The sequence below is a fragment of the Schistocerca americana genome, chromosome 1 (genome assembly GCF_021461395.2).
Source record: "Schistocerca americana isolate TAMUIC-IGC-003095 chromosome 1, iqSchAmer2.1, whole genome shotgun sequence".
NCBI classification, from domain to species: Eukaryota; Metazoa; Arthropoda; class Insecta; order Orthoptera; family Acrididae; genus Schistocerca; species Schistocerca americana.
The window spans coordinates 1,029,946,947-1,029,968,725 of record NC_060119.1 but is presented as its reverse complement, the minus strand read 5'-3'; the positions used below and the strand labels follow the sequence as shown (position 1 = coordinate 1,029,968,725).

General features: G+C 41.8%; 1 protein-coding gene and 1 pseudogene across 9 annotated transcripts in view; both read left to right on the top strand.

The window, feature by feature from the left end:
• Positions 1-21,779, top strand: part of LOC124616597 (probable basic-leucine zipper transcription factor N) — a 424,224-nt gene that overhangs the window by 297,926 nt on the left and 104,519 nt on the right. The gene's annotated exons all lie outside the window — the stretch shown is intronic.
• Positions 15,632-15,749, top strand: LOC124555551 (annotated as a pseudogene).

Sequence of the window (21,779 nt, the reverse complement as noted above, 5' to 3'; positions counted from 1 at the left end):
ATTTTACAGTGAAGCAACTTGGCATTTGCAAAGCAGACTTCCATAACATTAACATAATCTACTAAGTCGAAATTGCACGAAGATTGATGAGTAAAGGCATTCTTCAGATTTTGTATAAGGAATTTTTACTGGCAGTTTGCAACTCCATTAATCAAAATGGAAAATAAGAGACTGTATTCAGAGGCTTTCATCGATACTGGAACTGCAATCTTAAATAGCACTAGCATCGCAACGCACAAGGGAACCACTGAGCTATCGACACACTGGCGGCAACGGGCGGATTATAGTCATTGCGATATTGCCTGAGCCTCAAAACGCAACCTTAAACACACAAACAGGTATTACTTATGTAAAAAACGTCGTTCTTGGAGTCCAGAAATTAAATATACTTTCTAAGGGTCTCATCTTACAGTGGATTATATCGTGTGAGTCTTCGATGTGGAAAACGAATGTCAAGTGAATTTAGCGAGGTGATGCCGGGCTACACCCGGAAGTAAATACACTATCACAGTGTTGACAAATACTTGTTACGACGCTGCCAATTCTCGGCTCTCTTACGAGGCAGCTCTAGCGAAATGCTTGTCGTGATTGTCCGATACGGTTCTTCAGAGGGCAGACGCGCGCGCACGTTTGCTTTTTATGCGGCGTTCTCCCCTGATAGTTTCTGACGTCGCTTTGTCGGCTACGTATACATTTGAGGCATTCAATTATCATTAATCCAGAATGATACTAGTTTCAGTTTCCGGCGTGGAAGAAGGCTGTTGACGCCGACATTATATCATTTCAACTTAGGGAAAGCAAAACGGATGATTCAGTGTTTCTCATTCAGTATAAAGCCTGAGAGATAATTTTCCGTAACGTTCATAATCATCTCAAAATACATACGAAGTAAAAACACATCGGAAGCTTATTTGAATTGAATATAATGTAAGGTATCAAACGCTTTGCATCTAGATATCGAATGTGTCCACGTGCAATCTTTAGCAGCATTCATGTAGAATGTCATGATTACCACGAGAAAGAAGAAATATGTTGGTAAGGATGGAAGCAAGAAGAGACGCAATCAACAAATATTCGATTCCTCATGGCATTCATTTCATTTGAGATGTAAGAAGAGGTAAAGCGGGATATTACTTCCGTTAACACGAGAGATATGCCGCACATATGGATAATGAGGAAGTCTGTGTCTTCATACGTTTCCTTCTCGAAATCTGTATACTCTGTTATATACTAAGTAGACTGATTGTTGTTTCCGTAATGTTACCCTCTTGTTTGGCCCCTTAACGAAGAACAGATTCCAAATGCATGTCTCTGCATGAAAGTAGTTGTTCGAACCCTTCCTGCGTTGTTTTTTGTGTTTTTTGCGGGGAATTCATGAAGCAGACCAGTGTGCCTCCCCCCTTGAGGGTTAGGTCTCAAAACTAAACCTTTTTTATCCAATGTCATAGTTTATTCAGACAGCATCAGCACAAGAATATCAAACAAAGCCTTCAAGGGTAATCCACGGTCATGGTCCGAAGTTAGCAGCTCTCTGCTACTGTGGCAAAGTCCGTTCTACATTTTCGATTCCGCAGCACCAGTTTGTCTGTTAACACTGTGTTAAAACAACAGGAGCAGTTGCAGAGTTGTGCTAACATATCTGTCCTCCCATTGTCAGCTTTATGTATCTCACTTCTCCTGTAGCGTTGATCGCGAGGAGCCGAAGTAAATGAGTGTATTCTGCATGACGTAACATTCAATATTCCCTTCTTTCATAGCCACTCTTCATGGGCATCGATACCAAATAAGGATGTGAAAACTCTAGCAAGTGAGAGAATGACTATAATAACCGTAACAAGAACAACCATATAATGAATGAAGTTTATTGCAATGCAGAACGAGAATGGTTGTGAAAGTAAAAAATCTATAAAAACAGGTTGATCGTTGAGTTGGCACAATGCAAATATCTTCTTAGAATTTTGTTACTGAATTTAGTTCTGGATGATTGCAGCGTAAAAGGAAAAGTCGGTACTTGTCGCTAGTGTAATATAATGTGAACCAGCAACTACCCTTTCCTTAGAACACGACTCAGGCAGGTCCCCAAGTAGCTACCAAGGCTCTGCTGTATTCTGTTCCCTGACATTGCTCTGATGATGGTTAATGCAGATAGTTCTGATTATGAAATACAAAACGTATTGCAGGTTAGTTCCTAGGATCGTAATACTAAATTTGCGTTGTAGATGGCACATGAACGTGACGACTATCCAGATTACTCATCAATATAAAAAGACAGTATTGTGGGAACTGAGCAGGATTACTCAACATGAATTTTGAAATTGGGTGACTGACCTCACAGGTGCTTAAAGTCGTCAAGAATATACGAAGTAAAATGATAATTAAATAGACACCCTAGCTGCAAGCAGGCGTTGATACACTTCATTGGGGACATGTTGAAAATGTGTGCCCCGACCGGGTCTCGAACCCGGGATCTCCGGTCGGGGCACACATTTTCAACATGTCCCCAATGAAGTGTATCAACGCCTGCTTGCAGCTAGGGTGTCTATTTAATTATCATTTTATTTCTAGCAAAGCTGCATTGTCATCCACGGTAACTGTTCTTTCGGGAACAGATACTACCGTCATATATATAGTTAAAAATCGCACTAAGAACATGAAGATCGTCAGCGACAGCTCGCAGCTTTCACATTGCTATCTCCACACTACTCCAGACAGCCCTCGGTGGAGCTGCACTAAGTTTCCGATGTAATGGAAGGCCTTCAAACCGACAAGAGACCACATATTGAAAAATACAAGCGAATCCTCTTGCAGCGTATGCTTATTGTAAGTAATCTAAAAAATGATTGGAGAGCAACATTGTCCTATTAAAAAATGGTTCAAATGGCTCTGAGCACTATAGGACTTAACATCTATGTTCATCAGTCCCCTAGAACTTAGAACTACTGAAACCTAACTAACCTAAGGACAGCACACAACACCCAGCCATCACAAGGCAGAGAAAATCCCTGACCCCGCCGGGAATCAAACGCGGGAACCCGGGCGTGGGAAGCGAGAACGCTACCGCACGACCACGAGATGCGGGCTGTCCTATTAAAAAAAAGTAAAATGTTACACACTGTTGACGTAAGACGAGCATTATCTACGTCCTGCCTTGTGTCCTACTCATCTATAATTTCAGGTATACTATCAAAATGATTATATATAATGCATGCTAATGTAACGCATTGATGCCAAATGGTGAGTTCACAACACTATTGATGCGAAAATAAAACAGAAGTTCGCAAAAGTGCAGTTGTGCATTTTCGTACGTTTTCACCTCCAGATCTACCACAGATAGTGCATACTAACAAACTTGGTCATTGTCCCTGTAATTTTTTCGCTCTTGTTTCAGACCGAGTTGATTAAAAAAAGTATAAATTCGTGACTCTTACAGATGCTTCGAATCTGTTCAGTAATTTTGTCAGTAATTTTGATGTGACGTAAGATTAGTGACGTCTACGATCATGGCAACCCCTGCGAGCTTGCTAGGACACACTTACATGTGACAGGTAGCACCTGATTTAAAACTTATCGAAAGGAATTGATACATCTTTTGCAGCTAATGTGGAACTGCTTTCGGAGGCAACTACCATTTTATAAAGTCACTACTTTACAACTACGCTGCCAAGGACTTCCTGCATAAACATTGTCATTGTCATAATCGCGGCTGCAGTAGATAAATGATAACTCGCAACTTGAAGGATGAGACAAGAGGTAGCTTCTGCATGAAACTGTACTCACAAAATATTCAGAATAATTCATACAGATAACAAGAAAATGTCAGGTGAATTTAGCAGGATAAATCTGTCCCACAGCTGCAAATCTTTGTTATGCCAACAGGGTTGCCAAAGGATGCCTGCAACGTTGCAGTCTGGACCACGCTGACAACAAGAAGAACGTGTTTTCGTAGCCTGAATATTTCATGATTGGATCCAGACATCCAATCTATCGCGAGAGATTCTGCTCTCGAAATTTTATGTGGTGTGGCCATGTTCCTACAATTTAGTAATAACCCTCTGATTGTTATTCCCATTTATGTGATTCGGATGGCGAGAAAGCCCTCCCATGGTTTACCTATATGTCTACTGAAAACAAGCGACATTGCATAATATCAGGAAGCCTGTCAATAACTTTCCGAGAAGGTTTCCTGAACCTCAGATATATATGATATATATCCTTACCCCGTCAAAAAGGATTTCTTGTTATTGCATTTTACATACATTTTACTACTGAAGGCCTCAGGTTTCTTGATTCCCACATAGCAAACGATGGTTACCACTCTCACTGTCGCATGTTATACCCTAATTCCTTCAGCATCATCTGGTTTAATTTCGACTACAGTTCATTATCCTTAAATTTATGCCAATATTTCAAAAACTATAAGTATCGTCTCTACGTAATGTTCACTGCGGTGTTACTCAAGAAGCTTTTCGAATAGAAGCGAAAATCGTTTAGCGGATGAGAATTTTATTTCGTGGTACACTTCAGAACGAAAGAAACAAAATAACAGGTAGTGCAGCTGTCTCATCATATTGAGCGTGGGCACGGTCAACGCGGCGCCATGAATTTGGCCACATTCCTCCGAATTTACTTCCTGATAGCCCAAAGGTGGTGTCACTACAAAAATATCAGCATATTCACACGGGAATTACTATCCACATGCAATTGCTAGAATACCATGCTACGTCAAGTATCAGAAGCTGTTATCAGACGCTCGACCTGAGCTGTTAATTTTTATTGATCCAACCTGCTGCCTTAAGGAAATTGATCAGAGCAACTGGATGAGATTATTATTTTGGTATAATGTATGAAAACCCACTTTTCTCACTTATCCTATCCTAAATAGTCGGCAATTGGGTTGAGAGCAAGGTAAATAGTATGCAATGGGGATAGAATGGGAGTGAATATCGAAATGAAATTATTAGAGTCATGGGAAGGCAATGACGTATCGATATGCAGTGACATGAGTTTTCTGTGGTAAAGGTCTGTCTCTGACATTGGAGAGACGGGGGCTAGGTTAGCCTGTATTCTTACGTTAAGCTCATTTAGTAGAAAAGCGCGGGCAGATTTAATTGTGTGCTGGGGAGAAGACAGCCGGGAGTTTCAAATGCTTGAATTTCTGGAGCCTTGATTGGCCAGGATGCACACCACCCTCGCCGTAGGTAGGGAGAGAGCGGTAGCGTGGTAAGAGAAAGGCACTTGCCTGGGGACGACTCAAGCAGCCGGATGGACTAAGGAAGTGGCGGAGCAAAATGCTCCCCGCAAAGGGAAAGAAAATGGATATTTAAAGCTTTAATGTTCCACCTTACGTGGAAACCTTGTCTTTCAGGGTAGATTTAGTTTAATATAATATTTTGGAGGAAACCAAATTGTTTATAGGCAGGTAAAAGATAGGCGAATGTGAGAATTCTATGTCGCGACCTTGAAGAGTAACTTGGAAGTTAACGGAATTTGATATTTCGTTTGAGTAATTTGGTGAACAGGAAAGTGTTAGAATTCAATTGTAAAGCAGGTACGACACATTTAGGATGCATGTGATGAACTATCATAGCCTAAAGACCTGGCACTCACCACATGGAGCTGATGAAGAAAATGATGATTTACTTGAAAGAATATTATTCGTAGGCATAAATGGTTGGCTAGCGCTGTTATTCGCTTTATTATCTCTCTCATTCTAGTCCTGTTGTGGCTGAAGTGTTGTACTTTTAATGCCATCAGTTTTTATTGCTGTGTTCATGTGTTTATTACTTTTTCTCATTGCCATTACCATTTGTTGTTGTTCTTACATTCCAGTGTTATTATTACCTCAATTTTCGGATAATATCTGCAAAATGTTGTTCATTTTGTTTCTAAATCTGGAACTATTAGTAAATAGTTAACAAATGTGATGTAGAGGATCTTTTTATAATTGAATTTAACTGTTCATGTTAACTGTTCCGTTGTTTGTATTGCTTCTGTAATATATATACACGGTGTTAAGGAAAGTGGTATTCCATACTTTGCGAGTCGGTAGTATGGACTGAAACGAGACAAACTGCATATCGTAAGAGCTACACGCACTTCTTCAGTGCAAGACAAGTGTTTTAAGTAGAACAACAGATGTGTTTCACAGTGGTAAAGGTGAAGAAGTGCTCATTGCTCTTAAGATATTCATTTCAGACTCATTACTCTTGTTTACTGGATATGTTTGCCTTGTTTCTGTCCATCCTATCAGCTCTCGAAATATGGATTACTTGTTTTTAATACCCTATGTTCGAAGCAGATATGTAGACAACGGACGTCCTCGCTTACTCATTTCCAGACGTTATATTCCTATTTTACTCCAGTTTTATTGATTATTGGGGCTATGATGTATTCAAAAATTGGAACTAATCAACTCAATCCATGCCAGTTTTTTTTATAATAGTAAAATTATACCTTCCATTTCGAACCATTCCTAAATCAATGAAGGAATTATTTCTTTATTCGGTTCATTTCTTCTCTTTTAACTAGCAGCACATACAAACCTGTAATTGATCTGGTTGTTCTTACTTTGTTCCCGAATAGGCCTGCCTCAATAAACCGATCTATATCTCCTTTTATTAAAATTGTACGATACTCGTACGTTTCTTGGAGGCATGCTGTACTTTTCACTGTTGACAGCATTGGCTGATTTTTCTTTTAGAGTTAAGCATAAGATGAAATATACTTTATAGTACTTTACTAACATTACAGTCATGATCTATAACATATCCCCCAAGGTATACATTCTTTTTCTCCAGGTCACTTCTCGTAACTTAGAATATAATTGCGCAGTAATGTCCACATGTAAAATTAAAATGTGTTCAACGTTTTGGTAAGTGTATTTCCTCACCTCCTGGCATGGGTGAATGATAACACATCTGTGAAACAGGAGAGGCGAGTTCTATATCAACTAATCCCAGGTCGTTCGCGTTCGTTTCTGCAAGCCACATTGACATGGGATGTGCGTAGTGACGGGGCTAGGAATCTGAGAGTGAACGTACTGGTGACGAAGTTTGAGGTTCCTGGTGTCTCAACCTAAAGACGTTCACCCTAGTGTGCTTTCTGTCAGGAAATATCGTCCTTGAAAAGTGGACAGGATGGTTTTCTCATCCTTTGAAATTGTGAGATAGCCGCATCAGCACGTTTCCAGGATAGTACACAGTTGTTCTTGGGTTCGAGATTTGTTTCTCGTATATCTTTTTCTTTATTCCTCCTTTACATTCAATTTTGATATAAGCTGGCAACTGCCCACATTGCCTTGATTAAAAATTATATGACAAAGAAGCAAATTATTTTTGTGCTTAATATTCCGGAGGTGCATGAATTAGTTTACGGTTTACAGATTTTACGATCTTAGTCATAACAGTAACGTTGCATGCACGAATTGTTCTTGAGCAATGAGCATTACATAAAGATACGTACTCGTAGTGGTATTTAGTTCTCACTAATATGAAGGGAAGACTTCTTTATTAACATTCCGGAAATGGGCTATTTATCTCAACTGTAGGCGTTTACTCCGAGCGCGGGGACGCGTTGACACGAGGTGTGAACAGGCGACGTCAGCGGCCACGGTCGCCTTCGGTAAATGGAACACATTGAGCGAACGAGCACGTGTAAAGTTCGTAGAGAATATCTCGCTATAAAACAGATTTGTTTCTTCTATATATCTTTGTCAGTGGAAAGATTGAAAAAAAGAGTTCTATAGTGACGGCTAGCAATCGTTTTGAATAAGTGAAGCAGATTAGCTTTACAACCATGTAACGGAGTCTAACAGTTCAACAGACTGCTGCACTGTATTGAACAAATAACAAACACCACCTCATCATTACCAAAGGATAGGAGGGCGGTATATTCTGAAAGAAGGCCTACCGGCGTGTTGTCACTGGCGCCTTAAACTATTTTACCATTCGCTCTGTATTCTGATCTCCGTCCCAGCACCCTCCCCTTGTCAATGTAGGTTTTTGTCAACAGCTATCAGCAAAGTATTTTGGAATGTGGAATCCTCCGAATAATTTATAAACCTGTAGTTTAGACTAAACGGCCATTGCAGTTGTCGAATTTTTTCACAGTATGGAAATTAAGTATTCACACTATTAGAAGTATTGAGTTTCTAAGTTAATGGATGATCATTTCTTTACATGACCATAGCCCGATTCATAATATCAGAGCCGTCCAGAACTGGTTCCAAGGTCAGCAGAGAATAAAACTTCTTCCTTTCATGCCAAAACCACCAGACCTCAACCCCATTGAAAATATGTGGGCGGAGGATACGAGATCGTTACCACCTGGGTCAAGGTATTCAGAAACTCTGTGGGAAAATATAGAGAATACATGGTGGGAGATAAACAACCATTACAATCTCTAGAGGAATTTAGCCTTATCACTTCCCAGACGCCTTCGAGCTATTATAGACAACGGGGGAGGTGGGTAGGGTACTGAAAGAAAAATAAAGGCCAAACCAGTTGCGAGGTCCTAAAGTGTTCCGAAAACCTACTAAAGCTAAATGGTCTCTTTGTATTCTCATTAAATGTGTCACTGCGTGCTTCTTACACATAGCAACTACTAATTAAATTCTTTACTTAAAGAAATGAATAAACAAATATATCCGCAACAGGTAAATGTTTGATTTTGTAGTATTAACCCCAACTTTGCTACACTGTTAATCACCCGACTGTGTTTCAAGAAAATGCGTAAGTAACCGGAATCGTAACTGGACCTGCATAATAACTCCTTCTCCATTCTGTAAGCTATTTCTTTTCTTCTGTCTTACTTTCATGTCTCAAAACATAATAACGGTATTACCAGTAACATACAGGATTAAATTGCCTAACAGCTGATCTGGTAACAACACATATAAACATATTTCTACTTCCTATGGTCTCTTACGAAGATAACCTTTTTATCACCCACGGGAAGGAATGAAGGATAGCCCACAATGCTTGATTCATACAGTCACAGCCAGACACTATCACGCTTATTACAATTGGACAAAGCAATGATCGTATCTCCACGCGGACTAGTACTAGAAAAATTCTCTAACTTCTTCAGTCACTGTCTGATCCCAAAAACACCTTTCACTTATTGACGTGCCTCGATGTTAACTAAGTCTCGCGTGGTTGGAAAGTTCGCGCGGTCGCGATTATGAAATTTACGTTCCCCTCATATTCGTGCGCGGCACGTTACTGCAACTGAAAAAAACCTCCACAAGTTACTTAGACTGATTTCTTATTATATCTCGGCACCATTAAATAATATACCATCCAAAACCTCCCCTCCAAAAGATACATAAATACACACACAGAACTTTTCACAATACTTACAATTTGTGTATAGCGCGAAAAGCATGGCTACACGAATTACTATTATGCTGTTTCCCCTTTATTTATTACAGGAAAGCGATCTCACTGATTCCCACGTAACTTTCAAATCTCGTTGTTCTAAAAATCAGCTTCACACGTAAATTTCACAAAAGGTGACTTCTTATTGTTTCATATTAAATTAGCAACCTTGCCTTTATCCATGAATTTCTGAAACTCATCAAATTACAAATTGAAACACATGCAAGCTACAAATATCTTCTTTGAAAACTATTTCTTTCAGATCAAAATTAAGAGCATTACTTTCTACCACGAATTTCTGTTAGCAGCTCGATTAGTTAAAGCCACGAGATAATATTTTCCTGCACTTCCACATCAGATTTTGAAACAAACTAACTAAAATCATGAATTTAAATTGACCATTAATAAAAAGAATTATGGTAAATCAACACATTCCTACTTATAAACTAATGGTTCCTAGCACTATTTACTAATAGTTCCAGATTTAGAAACAAAATGAACAACATTTTGCAGATATTATCCGAAAATTGAGGTAATAATAACACTGGAATGTAAGAACAACAACAAATGGTAATGGCAATGAGAAAAAGTAATAAACACATGAACACAGCAATAAAAACTGATGGCATTAAAAGTACAACACTTCAGCCACAACAGGACTAGAATGAGAGAGATAATAAAGCGAATAACAGCGCTAGCCAACCATTTATGCCTACGAATAATATTCTTTCAAGTAAACATACAATTGATAGAAATATAGAAAAACATTGCAAAATGGATGATGTGGAGCACTCTTTTCTTTGGAAGTGAAAGACTGGATCTGAAAAAATTAAGTATGGTCCGCCTACAGGTAACAGGATACTGAATATAGTGTGAAATGACCTAAACAAGGTAGAAGGAGACAGAGACAAATCGCAGAGTAGTATAAGAAGTAGCTGTGGAGAGAAGTCTAAGAAGAGAAAAGGTAAATAGGAAAATGAAATTGATATATATCAGTTACTTATACACGGCGTCTTCCTTACGCATACAATTATGGAACGAGGCACTAAGGAAGAAACTTAGATGATGCCCGGGAAAGCTATATTTCACGGCCATCAATATCAAAGCAGGGTGGCGATATCAAAATTATACGACTGACAAAGTAGAGTAGTCGCTTCGATAAGAAGTAGAGCTTATCAAAGTAATGAATAAATCGTAGGAAAAACCGGAAATACTCTTTATTGTTCCACACGTCCACTGTTCATACCTGCAGAAGGTATATTTCATCGTCTGGGTACAGCATTTCAGCACTCAGCTTCATAATGGAATTCAGTATGCTATTGTAGGCCTCGCCATTGAGAATTCCCTCTATTCTCCAGAGAGGACCTGCCACATGAGCCGAGATGTAGCTCCATACAGCAACAGAGAACCGTCCACTTATTTGTCTTTCGTTAAAATACATTGGCTGCAAGCGTTGTCCTCGTGGGCGGTATACCTAACGCAAAAAAACATTTGCGTGTTAATGCAAATATTCACAAATTCATGGGTCACATTTACTTACCAGATGAGGGATAAACTACTAAAATCGTGATATTGGGAACTGTTTATATTTATCATTTTGTGCCTACTACAAATGTAAAGTCACTAACAGCATAAACTAATAACTTTATGGACAAAATTTCGTGCTCATCTGAACAGGGGCGTCGCTACAGGAAGAAAATATTTTTTCATCCGAAAAGATTACTCTACTCCAGTCAAAGTCGATATATTCTGCTGCAATAGCCATGCGGTCAATCCTCTGATAGTTGGTCTATGCTTTATAGCAGCTCTACGACAATATAATCCGGCGTCTTTCAGCCTCCTCGCAACACTCTTTCCATTGCCGGGAAACTGAGTTACCTCTTTCAGGAAACGGCAGCTGAGGAATGGACTAGAAAGAAACGATAACCATTAGGCAAGAGCCGGCCGAGGTGGCCGAGCGGTTCTAGGCGCTACAGTCTGGAACCGCGCGACCGCTACGGTCGCAGGCTCGAATCCTGCCTCGGGCATGGATGCGTGTGATGTCCTATGTTAGTTAGGTTTAAGTAGTTCTAAGTTCTAGGGGACTCATGACCTCAGCAGTTAAGTCCCATAGTGCTCAGATCCATTTTTTGACCTGCTATTCAATTTCAGTGTTGTCTGGCCATTAGGCAAGATATTAAACGATGCTGTTGTTCATTTAAGTCAGCCCACAAATATGCAATAAAATGTTAATTAAGGTTTCTGTCCCACTTATAATATTCATGTAATCCATTTAACTTACTACTTGAGTAACATGTTGAAAAAACACTGCGCCCTCTTGACACTGCCACTCACAGCATGTGACGTCATGAGCAGTGTGCCCAGTCACGTGGTGTTTGTGTTGATGAAACAGGAACGTTGCGGCAGCCATTGTGATGTAGAAATAGCAGTCAGTCTTGACCATGATCACATCACTCGACTACCCAAAAAATTTATTCAGACAGCATCAGCACAAGAATATCGAACAAAGCCTTCCATTTACAGTTGCAACACTCTAACCAGCAGCTGACCCAAGGGTAGTTTTGTGACCTAACCCTCGAGGGGGAGAGGCACACTGGTCTGCTTCATGAATTCCCCGCAAAAAACACAAAAAACAACGCAGGAAGGGTTCGAACAACTACTTTCATGCAGAGACATGCATTTGGAATCTGTTCATCGTTAAGGGGCCAAACAAGAGGGTAACATTACGGAAACAATAATCAGTCTACTTAGTATATAACAGAGTATACAGATTTCGAGAAGGAAACGTATGAAGACACAGACTTCCTCATTATCCATATGTGCGGCATATCTCTCGTGTTAACGGAAGTAATATCCCGCTTTACCTCTTCTTACATCTCAAATGAAATGAATGCCATGAGGAATCGAATATTTGTTGATTGCGTCTTTTCTTGCTTCCATCCCTACCAACATATTTCTTCATTCTCGTGGTAATCATGACATTCTACATGAATGCTGCTAAAGATTGCACGTGGACACATTCGACATCTAGATGCAAAGCGTTTGATATCTTACATTATATTCAATTCAAATAAGCTTCCGATGTGTTTTTACTTCGTATGTATTTTGAGATGATTATGAACGTTACGGAAAATTATCTCTCAGGCTTTATACTGAATGAGAAACACTGAATCATCCGTTTTGCTTTCCCTAAGTTGAAATGATATAATGTCGGCGTCAACAGCCTTCTTCCACGCCGGAAACTGAAACTAGTATCATTCTGGATTAATGATAATTGAATGCCTCAAATGTATACGTAGCCCACAAAGCGACGTCAGAAACTATCAGGGGAGAACGCCGCATAAAAAGCAAACGTGCGCGCCCGTCTGCCCTCTGAAGAACCGTATCGGACAATCACGACAAGCATTTCGCTAGAGCTGCCTCGTAAGAGAGCCGAGAATTGGCAGCGTCGTAACAAGTATTTGTCAACACTGTGATAGTGTATTTACTTCCGGGTGTAGCCCGGCATCACCTCGCTAAATTCACTTGACATTCGTTTTCCACATCGAAGACTCACACGATATAATCCACTGTAAGATGAGACCCTTAGAAAGTATATTTAATTTCTGGACTCCAAGAACGACGTTCTTTACATAAGTAATACCTGTTTGTGTGTTTAAGGTTGCGTTTTGAGGCTCGGGCAATATCGCAATGACTACAGTCCGCACGTTGCCGCCAGTGTGTCGATAGCTCAGTGGTTCCCTTGTGCGTTGCGATGCTAGTGCTATTTAAGATTGCAGTTCCAGTATCGGTGAAAGCCTCTGAATACAGTCTTTTATTTTCCATTTTAATTAATGGAGTTGCAAACTGCTAGTAAAAATTCCTTATACGAAATCTGAAGAATGCCTTTACACATCAATCTTCGTGCAATTTCGACTTAGTAGATTATGTTAATGTTATGGAAGTCTGCTTTGCAAATGCCAAGTTGCTTCACTGTAAAATAGTTCCTGAAAAGATTCAAACCAATTGTCAACGATACGAATTTGAGCTTTGTTCGTCATTTAGGTCTAACGTGTCAGGAGGTTGTTTATGAAGTGCACATGTTGATTAATATAGTCGCTCTCTTCTACATTTTTGCGATAGCATTTAACTGCAGACGTTTTCTGACACCGGCGTTATCAATTCCTTTCCATTCTCTGAAACCTCCAAAACGATAAATTTTTCTGATTTAAATCTGATGACCTTAACTATCATTCCGATCAACGTTAAACACTTCATGAATCCATACATGGAACTCCAAATGTTCAGTGTTCTTGCACTGCTACAGAGCATGCATTGCAAGGTACTCGCACAGTTTATCTCATAGACTTACCATACTTTACAACACAGGCGCTCACTCTGGCTTGACGAATACATCTGAATACTGGCCAAAAGTTGCACAAATAATTGACTTTGAAAGGAAAAGAACCACCTACTGATCTGGGCATCTGTCTCCGTTGCTTTCGAGCGTGAATGGAAATCGTAGAAATTTTCTGTGGAGGAACATTTAATAATAAAGTGTTTTAAATTATCAAAAGCGGTGAGCGGTGGCAGGCGCTTTCGTTAAAAGAACGGGGGAGAGCAAGGCCACTGCTGTCGCCACGGCCGCTGCCGGTAGCCAGCAAATGGATCCCGGAGCCTTTCCACATACGGCGTCCAGAGGAGGACAGTCTGCAGGAAATCTGCCGCAAAATCGTTACTGGATAAAATTTTGATATCGGTGTGTCCGAAAGCGTAATAGATTGAATCTGCGCTACCATTACGTTCACATCTGCAGCATTCAGACTAAAGAGGCTATAAAAATACTTTGTGCCAGCTGCTCTCGATCCACAAACATTGGGAACAGCAGCAACGCACGCTACCGCTAGACCACAGGCGTCCACAGCCTGGTGTTTATCATGGGACAAGACTTCCTCCAGGAAGTGCCGCAGTCTACAGTGTTGCCAGATTGTGCAGATAATCGGACTTAGAGAATTAGCGAGTCGGTCAGTTTATTTGTCCCATGTCGCGATCGGCGCGGACTTAGCCTCTGCAGCGGCCGGCCGCTGGTCAAGTTTTATGTCAAAGAGTGTACATACAGTGGTACATGTGGATGCTGTCTACAAAATGTGTCACAAACAGAAATAGTAGATAAGAAGTAATAAATTAAAATGTCATGTCTGACTCTGAAGTTTTACTGCATGAACAGCGAAGAGTAAACTTTTGTTCTTTCTTTATTTTGTGTTATGTGCCATCGAGAAAATGTTTCGAAAAGGTTTGAAGTTATGTGGAAAGTTTGTTGGAAGTCGCTAAGTGCTCGCATTCTAAAATTCTCAATGAAGATAGTGTGCGTAATTTGCATGGCGTATGTTACACTGCCTCACGACATATACACAGTTTCTTACTGAGCACTTGTCTCACTGTTTAAAACCTTTAACATAAGCTTATACCCGTAATGAATAGATTAAGAAAGCATTTTAAATTTTTAAATTCGGTAGATAAAAAGCAAACTCCTCCCGAACAGGCCATGAAAGCCCAACGGCACCGATCGTCCGCCGTGTCATCATCCGCCCACAGGCGTGACTGGATGCGGATATGAAGGGGCATGTGGTCAGCACACCGCTCTCCCGACCGTATGTCAATTTACGAGAGCGGAGCCGCCACTTCCCAATCAAGTACCCGGGTTCCCGGGTTCGATTCCCGGCGGGGTCAGGGATTTTCTCTGCCTCGTGATGGCTGGGTGTTGTGTGCTGTCCTTAGGTTAGTTAGGTTTAAGTAGTTCTAAGTTCTAGGGGACTGATGACCATCGATGTTAAGTCCCATAGTGCTCAGAGCCATTTGAACCATTTTTGAACCAATCAAGTAGCTCCTCAGTTTGCCTCACAACGGGTGAGTGCACCCCGCTTGCCAACAGCGCTCGGCAGACCGAATGATCACCTATTCAAGTGTTAGCCCAGCACGACACCACTTAACTTCGGTGATCTGCCGGGAACCGGTGTTGCCACTGTGGAAAGACAGTTGGGAAAATTCTGTTGATAATTATATAAAATACTGAAAATCAAATTTATGTTGCTTCTGGAAGCCGATAGATAGGCATTTTGCAACTGAGACCTTGCAGCATGCACTGTTTTAGCAATTAAACAACATACTTTACATATCCATTATGACAGTTACATTTGTAGATCTCTCTTCCGTTGCAAGTTGCTGTCGGAAAGCACAGTAACGTCATGATTCTATTCGAGCAGAATTTCACTTGTGCCAACGGCCTTGCCGCAGTGATACCACCCGTTCCCGTCAGATCACCGAAGTTAAGCGCTGTCGGGCTGGGCTGGCACTTGGATGGGTGACCATCCGGTCTGTCCAGCGCTGTTGGCAAGCGGGGTGCACTCAGCCCTTGTGAGGCAAACTGTGGAGCTACTTGATTGAGAAGTAGCGGCTCCGGTCACGAAAAAATGACAACGGCCGGAAGAGCGGTGTGCTGACCACATGCCCCTCCATATCCTCATCCAGTGCTGTCTGTGGGCTGAGGATGAACGGCGGCCGGTCGACACCGTTGGGCCTTCATGGCCTGGTCGGACGGAGAGAATTTCATTTTGTATCGCTATATAGTTGATTAGACAGCACGAAATATTTACACAACAGTTCGCAAAAACTGGACGTGAAATAGCGACACAGGAAATGATTTCATAAACGTGTTCTGAAAACTCATTAGACTCACTCGAGTTGGTAGCTGATGTCTGCAGACACAACATAATTGTTACAGTTTCCTGCGGAAATCAGTTCATAGATGCTGGCCACCGATGTGGACCGTGTATACAATCGGAGTTCACCCCCTTCTCTACATCTATATCTACGTGATTACTCTGCTATTCACAATAAAGTGCCTGGCAGAGGGTTCAATGACCCACCTACCAGCTGGCCGCAGTGGCCGAGCGGTTCTAGGTGCTTCAGTCTGGTACCGCGCGACTGCTACGGTCGCAGGATCGAATCCTGCCTCGGGCATGGATGTGTGTGATGTCCTTAAGTTAGTTAGGTTTAAGTAGTTCGAATTTCTAGGGGACTGATTACTTCAGCTGTTAAGTCCCATAGTGCTCAGAGCCATTTGAACCATTTGAACCACCTTCCACCTGTCTCTCTACTGTTCCGCTCTCGAACGGCGCGCTGGAAAAATGAGCACTTAAATTTTTCTGTGCGATCTCTGATTTTTCTTATTTTATCGTGATTATCATTTCTCCCTATGTAGGTGGGTGCCAAAAGAATGTTTTCACAATTGGAAGAGAAAACTAGTGATTGAAATTTCATGAGAAGACCCCATCGCAACGAAAAACGGCTTTGTTTTACTGATTGCCACTCCAATCAACATCAGCTAAAACCTGAAGATGGTCACCGAAACTGGTTGCCATATGATAAATTAACATCTAAATTACGCTTGCAGGTGTTTCATTTTATTACGTACTTGTTAAGAGGTTGTGTGATCAGCATAGACGGCAGCGGAAGCTATGCAGCGTCATCCCATTTTGGCGACAAGGTTGTTAAGGAGTTCTCGTGATAGGGCGTGTCAGTGCTCTACCAGCGCACTTCACAAGTGCTGGATGATGGTTGGTTCAAGTGCACGTTCTGCAATACGTCTCCCCAACGCATCCCACACGTGCTCGATGGGGATGGGGAACGTTCAGGGCAGTCCATTCGCCGAATATAGACTCATTTCAAGATCTCCTCTGCTTGCGCAGTTTGAGGCGCTCTCGCATTGGCATCCATAAAAATGAAGTCAGGGCCGAATGCATCCCTGAAAGACGGATATGGGGAAGGAGTATAGTCTCACAATAACGCTGACCAGTGAGTGTACCATGTTCAATGAGTTGGAGGTCAGTATGCCCATGTAATACACTCATGCTCATAAATTAAGGATAATTGCAGAATGTGGTACCACATAACGTGGCACTACACAAAACTGGCGCTAATAGCATAGGCACTTAGGGAACACACACGACACAGATCTGTAAGTCCACGGTATTGGTGATAAGTTGAGAAAACCGTCCCGAGACACGTGTGCTACAAAACGCCACTGTTTCCTACACATGTGCCCCGACATCAATATGGGATATGATCACCGTGGACACGTACACTGGCCGCAGAACGGATTGGCATACTCTGGATAAGGTGGTCGAGCGGCTGCTGGGATATAGCCTCCCATTCTGGCACCAGTGCCTGTCAGAGCTCCTGAAGTGCCCTAGAGGTTTGAAGACGTGCAGCGATACGTCGACCTGATGGCATCCAAGACGTGCTCGATGTGGTTTAGGTCTGGAGAACAGGCAGGCCACTCCATTCGCCTGATGTCTACTGTTTCAAGGTACTCCTCCACGATGGCGGCTCGGTGGGACCGTGTGTTATCATCCATCAGGAGGAAGGTGGGACCTACTGCACCCATGAAAAGGCGGACATACTGGTGCAAAATGACGTCCCGATACACCTGATCTGTTACAGTTCCTCTGTCAAAGACATGCAGGGGTGTACGTACACCAATCATAATCCCACCCCACACCATGAAACCACGACCTCCATACAGGTCCCTTTCAAGGACATTAAGGGGTTGGTATCTGGTTCCTGGTTCACGCCATATGAAAACCCAGCGAGAATCACTGTTCAGACTATACATGGACTCGCCTATGAACATAACCTAGGGCCACTGTTCCAATGACCATGTACTGTGTTCTTGACACCAAGCTTTACGGGCTCTCCTGTGACCAGCGGTCAGTGGAATGCACCTTGCAGTTATCCGGGCGAATAAACCACGTCTCTTCAATCGTCTGTAGACTGTGTGTCTGAATACAACTGTTCCATTGGCTACAGTAAGGGCCCGGGCAAGGCTACCTGCAGTACTCCGTGGCCGTCTGCGGGCACTGCTGGTGGGATATCGGTCTTCTTGTGGTATTGTACACTGTGGACGTCCCGTACTGTAGCGCCTGGACACGTTTCCTGTCTGCTGGATTGTTGCCATAATCTTGAGATGACACTTTGTGGCACACGGAGGGCTCGTGATATAACCTGCTGTGTTTGATCAGCCTCCAGTCGCCCTAGTGTTCTACCCCTCATAACGTCATCAATATGTGTTCTTTGAGCCATTTTCAACAACCAGTCACCATTAGCATGTCTGAAAACGTCTGCACACTTATTCGCTCCACCGTACTCTGACAAGCACAAGCACACCTCTGCGTATGTGGACTGCTGCCAGCGCCACCGTGCCACGACTGCAGGTCAAATGCACCGCATGGTCATACCTCGAGGCAATTTAAACCCACAAACCGCCCACCAGAGCGTTGTTTCACCATGTATCAGCATTATCCTTAATTTATGCGCATGAGTGTATTATCCCCACACACATACACCTCGGCCACCAAAACGATTATGTTCGACAATGTTCCTGGTTGCCTTTATATGGTGAGAGGTAGGAATACTTAATGCACCCAGGACCATTGTCGAACATCATCCTTTTGATGGTCCAGGTGCTACAGCGTGGGGAGGCAAAATGTTACATGGACGTACTGCGCTACAAATCTTTGAACACGGTACTCTCCGGGCAATGTTATTGTGACACTATACTCCTTCCCCATTGCCTCTTTGTAGCGGTGCATTCAGCCCTTATTTCACTTTTATCGATGACAGTGCGCGACCAAATCGAACTGCGTAGGTGGATGAGCTCTTGGAACTAGAGGATATTCGGCAGATGGACTGAGCTGCCCGTTCTCTGGAGCTAAATCTCATCAAATAAGTTTGGGAAGCGGTGGGCAGCTGTATTGCAGCACGTCCACATTCACGAACGACCACCCAGCAGCTGTCAAGCGCACTGGTGGAGGAATGGAATGCCGTACCATAAGAACTCGTTACCAGTCTTGTGACCAGCATGGGAGCACGTCGCAGACCGTCTGCATCCCTTCATGTCTGAAGCCTTCCCTTACAGTGATGGCATCTTCCAGCAGGATAAATGTCCTTGACACAAGACCAGAATCGTGCTACGGTGGTTTGAGGAGCATGAAAGTGAACTGACGTTGATGTCTTGCTCACCAGATTCGCCTGATCTGAACCTGATGGAACATATCCGTAACGTTTTTGGGCACCAGCTCCGCGTCCGCAAACTACCACTCCGTAATTTTCAAGAACTGCGTGGTGCTACATACTTCCGAAAACTGCCAAGAACTTTCCGAATTCACTCCACGCAGAATAGCTGCTGTACTGCGTTCCAAAGAAGGACCAGTACGCTATTAATTAGGTGGTAAAATTTTTTGGCTCCTCAGTGAGAAGAGTGAGAAATGTATGTATCACATCTTAACGATTTAGTTCGTTACTTATAACCAGAATTTGTGCCACCCAGCATGAACAGAGTCTTCGATATCTCAAACTGTTTGTAAGTTTTGCAGTCCTTGGCACTGGTATCCATTGATGAAGTATCCATTAGTTTCGTCAGAGGCTAAGGATGGACTTCCGTGCCCTGACTCGTCATTGGCAGAATTTCTCCTTCTTATTCTTCGATATTATGCTCTTCATAAGACTTTATACACAAATAGACATCGCGATTGACTTCAATAGATATTTCGCCTTTCGCATGAAAAAAGCAAATCATAGTATCAGAGGGGAACTCTGCGTTGGCATATGTACTCAATTTACAAGTGGTAAAACTGAAGTCATAAGCAAACAACTCTGCGATACCAACAACCAGTTTTATGAGACTCACATATTAACTTTGCAGAGAATCCTCGTAATATGACAGTTTGACGTATCTGTAAATAGTCTTCTCGTTTTTGCTTGTAACTTTCCTCGCCTGACGAAGAAAACTTTGGAAGTGCAGAAATAGCTTAATCTGTCGCTTTCAAAGAATTTTGTCAGAAAAGTCATGTTTTAAGTATGTCTGCGTGATGCTGTGACAAACACTCATGTCGCATAGTCCATTAAATTTCGGGCATGCAGCTGCGCAAATAAAATTTCCTCCACTGATATTTCGGCCGCGTATCGTCCGGCCATCCACAGAGTGAGTTACAGTCACAGTCTTGTGACTCACTCTGAGGATGGCCGGACGATACGCGGTCGAAATATCAGTGGAGGAAATTTTATTTGCGCGGCTGTATGCCCGAAATTTAATAGACTATTCATTACGTCGTGAGAAGTTGGAAATGCACTCAGGTCGTAATTTTTCGGTTCACTCGGCTGTTTTTCAGTAAATAAGTCTGTAGTTTCGGCGTGTCCTATCAGCGTTTGTCCACTATAGACATTTCGTCCATAATTTTAATATTGGCAGCATTTCAGACAACCCTGCAAAAACGTTAAAGTCTCGCAACTCGTAAGTACAGTACCAATAGCATACCAAAATTTTTATTCAATAGTAAAGAGAAATTGCAACCCTTGGCACGGAGTAGTGTGTATAAAATCACATGCAAGCAGTACGGAAAAGTAAGTGTTGTTCTATCAGACACAGCTGTGGCAAAGAGGCCATTTGAACATGAGAGGAGGTAGAGATCGAGGAACAAAGATTCAACTCTTGCTGATCATCTTTTAACAGAAAACCATTCATAGGATGTAGAGTGTGAAGTTTTACATTCTGTTAAGGAAAGCAGAAATACTGGAAATCTACAAACACGTGACACAAAATGCCAGCTTTGTCTTAAATGATCATTCTCAATTGCCTGCTTTCCTTTTCTTAAATTAAGTTAATGTAATTATTTCTATGAGACGAAAATGTATTGTTTTCCAATGTACGCGCACTGTCATTTTTTTATCTGCTGTACAAATAATATCTGTGTAAGTCGCAGATCATATTTATCTATGTTTACGACGATCAGCTGTCATCTGAAGATTGCCTAAGGAGACGAAAGCCAGTTCGTGACCAAATCAATATAATTCCGCAGAACGTTAAGAAGTGTTTTCCGTGTTAATATTATTATCATGTTCTGCCAAGTACCGACGGAAAATTCAGTTAATTTCGCTCCTGTTTGACTGATGGTGTTAACTGCTGTGGGCGCATTTACAATCACTCAATCTTTCTGATCAAATAATATTACATTCATATATAGAATACATTGTGCCAAAATATTGTGTATTTCATTCCTGATACAAGAGACGCTGTAAGATTATTGGTTACTCCGAATATTTTTTGCCTTTATGCATAATGTAGAAAGTGCATTACACAGCGTTCGTTCTTGTTGCTTCAGTGTAGATGTCCATATCGACGAGAATTTAAACAGGAAAAAGCACATCTTGGAATTCCTAAAACAACTTAGTTCAGTCACATTTGCACTTCGGAGGGGGGGGGGGGGGGGGGACAAATCAGTAAGTTGACATATTTTACATATTTTCATTCAGTAACGTTATATAGAGTAATGTTCTGGGGTAATTCACCATTAAGAAAGAAAATCT